Source organism: Culex pipiens, chromosome 1 (genome assembly GCF_016801865.2).
Source record: "Culex pipiens pallens isolate TS chromosome 1, TS_CPP_V2, whole genome shotgun sequence".
Taxonomy (NCBI): domain Eukaryota; kingdom Metazoa; phylum Arthropoda; class Insecta; order Diptera; family Culicidae; genus Culex; species Culex pipiens.
In genome coordinates this window covers 118,519,920-118,527,143 of record NC_068937.1, presented here as the reverse complement: position 1 = coordinate 118,527,143, position 7,224 = coordinate 118,519,920, and the positions used below count along the sequence as shown (strand labels likewise).

Below are 7,224 nucleotides of genomic sequence, written 5' to 3'. Positions count from 1 at the left end.
AAATATTCAAACAGCTGTAACTTTTGAGTGAATTTTCTGATCAATTTGGTGTCTTCGGCAAAGTTGTAGGTATTGTTGAGGACTTTTGAGGAAAAAATAGGTACACTGAAAAAAAAATTTGCAGATTTTTTTATCAACTTTTTTTTACTAAAACTCAATTTCCCAAAATACGTATAAAAACAAGTTTGACATTATTTTTTAATGCAAAAATGAATTTGCAATCGAAAAGTACTTTACAGATTTTTTGATAAAGGGCTCCGTTTTCAAGATATAGCCACCGAAAGTTTGATTTTAGCGAAATATTTGCAGTTTTTCGATTTTTATAAATAGTGACCATGAGTGACCAATACGAAAAAAAGTTTTGAAAAAGTTGGTCGTCATCGATCATGGCCATTCATGGTCACCCGCGACAGACACGGACGACGAAACAAAGAGAAACGCAAAAAGTAACTTTTTCAAAACTTTTTTTTCGTAAAATAGCGATAACTCGTGATGTTTATAAGCAAACCCCTTATGTCTATATATCAAAATTTTTGTAATTGTCTGCTCTACAACTTTGTAGAACATTGTTACACTCTAAAAAATTACCCTGCAAAGTTAGAAAAAACACGAAATTTTAAAATGAAAAATTTTGTTCTAAATGAAAAAATGACCCTTCTGGGACAATGTAGATTCGAAAAGTACATTAAATTTCCCATAAAATGACATGTTCCAAAATTTTTTACAGTCGAGTAACGAAAAATGGGAGAATTTTTAAAACTTTTTTAGTGTTTTTTTCGATGAAAAACACGTTTATTCGGAATTCTGAGTACGCCATCAAATTGGGCGTCTAATTTAACATAAATGTCCCTTTGACACCTAATTTCTATCTCATCACCGTTTCAGGCTGCAAATTGTTGAAAAACACCTCTTTTTTCGCATGTTCAAAAATGGAAGGGGTCGTACCGCCCCTCCGTCACGAGATATCAAAAAACGGACCTCGTATTCGTGATCAGGGACAAAAGTTACCCCTTAGGGCAAAGTTTCACGCAAATCGAAGAGGGGTCGGAGCAACTTTTCCCGATTTCGTGTGAGTTGGTAGAGAATTACCCTTATAGATGTGCTTGATCATCAGCTCCCCAAGAGCCAGGAATTGCTCCGCTTTGTTACGGCAGGTCCGAAAACGCGTCATCATCTCCCCTGCGAGAGCAAAGAACTCTGGCAGGGTAAAGATCTTCCCCAGTAACTTCATGCTAGGCCGCATTGCCGCTACCGGCAGCGACCACGCTGGCGAACGATCGCCCCCATCTCCCATCCAGGAGGGAGCGCTGAGCTGTCCGCTGGAACCGTACGATGGCCAGCTGCCGGCACGGTTACGCTCGTACTTCGCTGAGGAGGGTGGGACGCTGCTGCTTTCTTCTTCCTCTTTTCCTGCTCCTCGAGGTAGTTTTTCCGTGCGCTGCATCCACGGTAGTTGCTGCACAGCAAATAAAGTAGTAATCGAGCTTCGTGTGAAAGGCCTGAGTGTAAAATAAATTTCGCATGATTTTATGAAATCCTGTGTATTATTACACCCTGAAATATGTAGCCTATCAGTATGGGAAACCTACTTGACCGAAATGTCAAGCTCACATATAGGTTTATCCTTCTCAATTTAAATCGGTCTGATGGCCGAGCGGGCTAAGGCGCCAGTTCTTAATGCAAGTGCTGGGTTTGAGTCCCGTCGGCTGCAACTTTTTTTTTGTGTTTACAAAAATTGTACATGCAGCGTGTAATATTAAGTGTCTTTTTTGACGAAAGTGATGTGCATGCTTTTGCATGCGATTTTACCATCGGATTTTTTGCTGTGCAGTTATCACAAGTCAACAACATGGCAATTTTAATATTAAATAAACGTAAGATTTCCATCACTGCCACCGTTTTTTTTTTGCTGATTCATTTTGGCACAGAAATGTGTTAAATTTAATTCAATGCAACGCATTTTAGAGTGATGATCAATTTTCTTCGAAAATGATCAACGACTTCACCGTAATGTTGGAATTTTAATATCATTATGCCAAATGGCCATTATGCCGGACGGCGTCATGCTTTTTTTAAGTTCCTAACAATTTCTGAGGAATGGGTCATTCTGGGCAATAGGTTATTCTGGGAAGCGGGATTCTGGGGAATGGGATAGAATCATTTTTCATGTAAAAATATTGATATTCACAATTGCAACAAAAAGTACTTTGCACTGAATCATGATTTCATTTTAATGCTGGCTCCGTCCCGCTCCAACTTCTCCCTTCAGGTGAAGTGTGGTGAGATTGCGCAGGGATCAGCTCACCACCATCGCCGGGGCAGCAGTAAAAAGCATCTCCTCAACGGTTGCCTCGCGATGATCGCGATTATGCTGCCGCGCTGCTTGGGATGCTGTGCGGAAGGCTACTGAAGACACTTTTTTTCAACTCTCTTTTTGTTCATAATTTGGGAGGGGAAGGGGCGGCTCTTTTATCGAATTATGTGCATCGCGAGCACGTTTTTTATTACCGTTCAAGCTCAAGTCTTTTCGTTGTTGTTTTTTCTTCTTTCTCTCTCTCTCTGAAGTCCCGGTCAGAGACGTGTTCCGGCTTTGGCGGCTTGACAAGTCGTGTGCGTGCTCAAATTTCCTACAGAGTTGGGGCGTAAGATCGGTTTTATGTTGCACAGGAGGTACCGCCGCCACCCAAAACGTGTGTAGGATGGCTGTAATTGCTGCTGCTGCTGCTGGAGCTTGTAGGAGCATTACTGATGCTGTGGGACCACATGAGAAAGGTAAAGGTTACTTTGTTATAGGATGCCACCCATAACTTTCCAAAATGCTCTAGATTCTGTTCCACGAAAAAAATCTTTGAAAAATGATGTACTAGCCTAACTGACGATAAATAAAAAGTGACTCAATCCACCTGTGTGGACATCAAGCCTCGCCAAAAACAAGTTATACAAATAAAAAAATCCATAAATAATGTATAGCTGTGGAACCAACATAACCCAAATAATTTAGCTTCAAATAAGTACATAAATACTCAAGTGGTATCAAAATTTAGTTATTTTTTAAATCATATCATAAATCATACATTGAAAATTCCAGAAACCAAACAGATATCAGCAACAACTAAAATGCATTAATATTGCAGTTATTTTTTTGTATATTTTTACAAAGCTTACTTTTCACTCACTTCGATCATAAACTAAAAACAAATATTTGTTACATAACACACAATTCCACAGTATATTTTAAGGGTCATATTATAAGTTTTAGGAATTCCTGTTTATAGAAAACCCATAGTTAATGACCGTGCGGATAGTCCTACCGAAAAGAAACGAGAGGAAATTATTGGTTGGCGAGAGTATAGACCTCTCGCGCTTACAATAACAACAAATCATGTTCATTCGTTCATTGAAACAGTTCATCCCATTGAGTGGCTAATATGGACAAATGAACGCCACTAAATCACCGAACCACGGTGGTCGGTACGGCAAAGACGCAGTTCAGTATGCCGAAGGTCGGTATCGACACATTTTTTTGAAGCTTTTGAAAAGTGAACCCACGAGTAAAGTACTCTCGGTAATTTCGGGATTTACCCTCTCCGTCCATTCACAATACCATTTTACTACCGAACTATGCTCTTTTTGTCCTCCCGTATACCGATGCCCAGTTCTAGGTGAACCTTTTCAAATAGTATTGTTGAATTGAAATATCTTCTCATGAATCAAATTTTATTTTATTTCTAATTATTTTATTTTTTATATGCATCAGCAAACAAATTACTCAGTAGAATCACTTTTCCCCCTAAAACACAACATCACTCCTCCAACACTTCTTCAGCGATCCTCGATCGCCGTCGAGCAAAGGAGAGCGAAACTGAACACCCTCGCACGGGAGAAAGAGAGGGAGAGCGCGAGTGTGCAAACATATCAAAAACAACAAACGCTCACCGGCGCGCGCGCGAAACCAACGCCAAAGAAAGGTGAGCGTCGTCGTCGTCTTGGAAACCAGCTGGTAGTAGGAGCAAACCACGAGAGACGGGGTTTTGGCGCGCGGAGGACTTCCCGGAGGCCGCCGCGATCGACACCGTCAGTCAGTCGCGATCCGCGAACCAAACCAGCAGCCGCCTCCGAATTCAGCTAGCGGAACAAGCCAGACTGTCGAAGAACTTTCAGTTTCAACGGGCACGATCGTTGGAGCGTTAGAGCCGTGGGAACTTCAACCTGTGCGTCGCGTCGTCGATTCTGAAGCGTGTCGGATTGTGTCTTGTGGCCCTGGTTGAAGAGTTATTGCCTCCAAGAGTTGGACTAGACCAGGTTCCGGTGATCAATCTCGTCGAACAAGACACGCGGAATCGCGATCGCTAAATTTGCATCTGCTTGAGGTTATGTCCAGCGATCGGTAGTCGCAAACCGGTCGCTTTTGTTTGTTTGTTAATTCGGCCTGATGACCGGAGTGGTCTTTAAAACCGTTTTGATTGGCAGTGTGTGACCTGGAAGATCAAGAGTCCAAGAGTTGCGAAAACATGAGATTGTAGTGAAATTGATGTCCGTTTATCGTAAAAGCGTACGAAGCGGGTCGAAGAAGAAGTTCATTGTTGGACCGGAAAAAAGTGCTGAATTCTGGGCCGGAGCTTCCGCGTGACACGATCGCCGTGGTTCAACTGGAGTGAAAGTCACTTGATGCTGTGGGATTCGTTGACTTCTGACTTTGGACGATGCATCAAGAAGAAGTGCGTGTATTGAGTAACAACTACACGAAAGAAGAAGGAAGTAATCGTTACTCGTAAGTCCAAACCGAAGAGGCAATCAACTCTGATCTGTTGCTGGATACTGGAACGGTAAGTGGATGAACTGCAATGGCGTTAAAATAAGAAGAACGGGTCGAGAGAAGTGGCGGGAAGACGTGACGGAGGGACGAACAAATTGGGATCGGATTACTGGTTGGCCTGGTGGTGAAGTTTTTAATTTGGACAGGAAGAAACAACTGAATTATTCAAGATAAATTTGTGTGCCACTTTTGGGCGATGGAATGTGACCCAGATCGATGGTTGGGTTGACAAGAAGTTCAACCAGCTTGCGCAGGAAATACATTTAATTATGATTTAAAGTGCAGGTTAAATTTGATTAAAAAAACAGAAAACATATTATATTTTGGATCATTTACCACTTTGCCTTATAAAATAGTAATCATTAGGGTGACAACAAAATGAGAAATTTCGGAAAATACTAGGCGATACTACCTGGCTCAATTCCTTAGGCAATATCAAGCATCTGTGCCAATTTCGAACAAAATCGGTTTATAAGGTAACGAAATACTTGAAAAAAAATGGAGAAAGAGAAATTATCGATTTTTCCCTGAAGTTTTTCTTAAATGTGTGTACTGCCCATGTTCGCATAAATGTCCCATATGCAAAAACAGCAAGCTGAGAAAAACGCATTTGAAGTTTGTCCCACGCATAAGGCTACGTGTTAAGTTTTCACGAAAAAACTTGATTTACTCCTGATTTCTAGAACAAAGTACTGGATGTTATAGGCTCTTTTGAAAGAGCACACGATTTTGAACCAAACTGCATCAATAACTCAAAAGTGATGAAAATGCATATGGGACATTTATGCGATCATGGGCAGTGTAAATGTGTGTAAATTTACTCTAGAGTGAGATTTTAATGTGAAATTTAACGCTCTACAATTTTTTCCAAGAGTTATTAGCGATTAAAACGAGACGTATTTGTATTAATTTTGTTTATTCACCAACGATGCCTGGGATATTTCTACAATCTTGTTGCCCCCTAATTATATGGGAAAGTTTTGAAGGGAAGGAGACATTTTTTTCAAAAATTTTGATTAGTTTTAGTCAGTGGTGCTCAACCTTTTTTGATCCATCCTCCCCTTGGCTTTTTTTTCGTTTTCTTCACTCCTCATTCATTTTAACAAAATTCTATCGTTGCTCAAATGTTATAATTTTAGCTTTAATGTTTGTAGAATGATTACATATTCGACAACATTTTTTTTGGCTCTCAAAAATACAAATATTCATAGCATTTTTAAAATCATTTTTCATTAGCATATTTAATGTAATTATATATAATATTTGTTCAATAATCTTTTCAAACTGTTCCTGTATATAGAAATTGCAAATAACACCAATTAAAAAAATAATTAAAGAAGATATACTTTCTTGTTTTGCAATAAATAAAAAATGTTCTTTGAAATGCAATTCAGAAATTCCCTGAAATTTATGTAAATATTTTTTACATAAAAAACGAATGAATGCAAAACCTGACAAAGGCTTCATCCATAAAGTACGTCACGCTAGAATCTGCCAAATATTTACCCCCTCCCCCCTTCTTCACGCTTAGCCTATACTAATAACATGCAATGTCACATTCGCTCAGACTCAGAAATATCTCAAAATGAGTCAAAACATCAAATAGAAAAAACAATATTTTCATAAACTTCAATCATTCTAAGAAATACGAACAATCATTAACGTGTCTTCATCATCAATCGTGAAACATTTCAATTTATTAAATATTGGAATAACTAAAACGTAAACATAGTTTCTATTTGTAATTAAGATTTTAATTCAAATTTCGTTTCAATAAATATTATCTTGTCTAGTTGATGTTCAAACTAGGAAAAAATACCCTGCAATTTAAATGTGTTTCTAGTTAATAATAATAAGTATTCAACTTTAATTAATAAGTATTCAACTTTAATTAATAATAAGTATTCAACTTCAATCGACAAAAACAATGAAAATACAATTTTACGCAAAACAAAATAAAAATAAATCCAATAGACCGATCGAAGCAAGCCGTGCGCGTGTCGTGACGTTTTCAATTTTTGCTCCGCGATTTTTTCGTTTCTTGATTTGATTGTTATAGTTTTCTAAGTGAATTTTAACTTTAATATTTTGATTGCCCGGGAGGTTCAGAGTCGGATTACGAATGCTGAGCGACGAATTTTCAAATTGGAGGTCAAAGAGAAATATGATTCGTAAACTGGAAATACGGTGGCAGTTTTGTTTGGCAAACAAATCCAAAGACAGGGACCTTCAAGGGTGAGCTTGCCCTAGCTAGAAGCAGAACCTTTTGAACCTGCTGGTAGAAATTTCGGTGCTGTCGGGATCGATTCATGCTGAATGGTGATCGAGATGATCGAGTCAAAATCGTGTTGTCCCATCCCGGTGAGCTCTTTCCTTTTTGGATCTACGTTTAATTTTCATGTATTACA

General features: G+C 38.9%; 1 protein-coding gene across 1 annotated transcript in view; it reads left to right on the top strand.

Moving 5' to 3' along the window:
• Window positions 1-3,950: 3,950 nt before the first annotated feature.
• Window positions 3,951-7,224, top strand: part of LOC120426226 (uncharacterized) — an 80,297-nt gene continuing 77,023 nt past the window's right edge. The window contains exon 1 of the mRNA XM_039590962.2: window positions 3,951-4,826. The gene's annotated coding sequence lies outside the window, so the exon portion shown is untranslated. The remainder of the gene's footprint in view (window positions 4,827-7,224) is intronic.